Consider the following 2220-nt stretch of genomic DNA (forward strand, 5'->3'; position numbering starts at 1 on the left):
AAACACGGATCCAACTATGCGGTGGAGAGGTAAGGCACCTGGGAAACTTGTTCAATGGATATCAAGTTTCAATTTTGAAAGATTAAAAACTTCCAGAAAGTGGTTATGCAACAATGAATGAATTTACAAAAATGTATGTACCACTGAGATGAAATGTACTTGGTACCATGAAAGTATGCTTAAAATGATTAAAATGGCAAATTTTATGTTATATATGTTATTAATTTAAAAATAAAAAATAGTGTAGAGAAAACTATCAAAATATGAAGAACCTGACCACCAGGCAGGTGGGCAGCCACGGGATGGGTGCGACCATGGCGCGCAGAGGCGGCGGGAGTGGGATCCTCTGGGAGGCCTGGGGCGCTGGCTGTGCTGTCTCCGCTGCCACCGCAGTCCCGGGCATGTCATCAGACTGCACCAGCATCACGGTGGTGGCGGTGGCGACCCTCAGCGCCAGCAAGACCAAAACCAAAAAGAAGCATTTCATGCGCCAGAAAGTGAAGCTATTCTGGGCCAGCGTCCTGATGTGGGTGGTCCAGCACATGACCAATGAGCTGAGCAATGTCCCTGTCATGCTAATGCCAGATGACTTCAAAGCCTATAGCAAGATCAAGGTGGACAATCATCTCTTCCATAAGGAGAACCTCCCCAGCCGCGTTAAGTTTAAGGAGTACTGTCCCATGGTGTTCCGAAATCTCCGCGAGAGGTTTGCAATTGATGATCAGGATTACCAGAACTCAGTGACACGCAGTGACCCTATCAGTAGCGACAGCCAGGGCCGGTGTGGCACACGTTTCCTTACCACATATGATCGGCGCTTTGTCACCCAGACGGTGTCAAGTGAGGATGTGGCTGAGATGCACAACATCTTAAAGAATTATCACCATTTTATAGTGGAGTTTCACGGCAACACGCGTTTGCCACAATTCCTGGTTATGTACCGACTGACTGTGGACGGCGTGGAAACCTACATGGTGGTCACCAGGAATGTGTTCAGCCATCGGCTCACTGTACACAGCAAGTATGAACTCAAGGGTTCTACAGTTGCCAGAGAAGCAAGCGATAAGGAGAAGGCCAAGGACTTGCCCACATACAAAGACAATGACTTCCTCAACGAAGGGCAGAAGCTGCACGTAGGAGAGGAGAGTGAAAAGAACTTCCTGGAGAAGCTGAAGTGGGATGTTGAGTTCCTGGCTCAGCCGAAGATCATGGACTACAGCCTGCTGGTGGGTATCCATGATGAGAACCGGGCGGAGCAGGAGGAGATGGAAGTGGAGGTGCTGGCAGAGGAGGAGGAGTGCGAGAACGACGCTGTAGGCGGCAGCCTGCTGTGCTCCTCCAGCACGCCTCCTGACAGCCCTGGCAACCTCCTCAGTTTACCCCGGTTCTTCGGTCCTGGGGAATTCGACCCCTCTGTTGATGTCTATGCCATGAAAAGCCATGAAAGTGCCCCCAAGAAGGAAGTCTATTTCATGGCCATCATTGATATCCTCGCCATATGATGCTAAGAAGAAAGCTGCACATGCTGCTAAAACGGTGAAACATGGGGCAGGGCCGAGATCTCTACTGTGATCCCCGAGTAGTACTCCAAACGCTTCAACGAGTTCATGTCCAACATCCTGACGTAGTTATCTTCTACCTTCAGCTGGAGCCAGAGAGTGGGATGTGGGGTCGTGATCGGGAGAGGGTATATATGGACTACGAGGGAGGGTGGGAGCAGTGAGGGGTGGGAAGTCTTCATGAAGACTGCACCCTGTACCACTGAGGCAGCCCTGGCTGGGAGGAGGGCTACCACTCTCCTGTGTACTCTGAGATTTTGTCTCCTGTTCCAGGTTAAAAAGGTACCTTGGTTTAAGATACATTGGGGCTAGATGACTTTGTGGGTTTATTTGGGTTTTATTCCTGAAATTTCATTGCTCCAGGTTTGCTATTTATAATGATGTACGTCATCATCCTGGTCACCCCTCCCATCCCTGCCCAGCTCTCAGTTCCCTCCAGTTAAAGAAGCGCCAAGAGGCCCTGCTCAGGGTCTCACTCAGAGCACAGCTCTGATGCCAGCAAGGAGAAGAGTCAGGCACTGCAGCCCTGCACGTTTGCTCTCATCTGGATTGTTTAATTTAATAGAGTATTCTGCACAATGTCCTCCACCTTTCCACCTTGGATTAAAGTAAAATGTTGTATTTTTACTCTTCCATCCTATTCTGCAATGCTGTGTTCCCA

General features: G+C 49.5%; 1 pseudogene across 1 annotated transcript; it reads left to right on the forward strand.

The window, feature by feature from the left end:
- The first annotated feature begins 401 nt into the window (after nt 1-401).
- LOC308264607 (phosphatidylinositol 5-phosphate 4-kinase type-2 beta-like) lies at nt 402-1628 on the forward strand (annotated as a pseudogene). Its single transcript has one exon. The product of its transcript is annotated as a phosphatidylinositol 5-phosphate 4-kinase type-2 beta-like (transcript).
- Nucleotides 1629-2220: the final 592 nt, after the last annotated feature.

Source organism: Muscardinus avellanarius, assembly GCF_963383645.1.
Source record: "Muscardinus avellanarius genome assembly, chromosome: 6".
NCBI lineage: Eukaryota > Metazoa > Chordata > Mammalia > Rodentia > Gliridae > Muscardinus > Muscardinus avellanarius.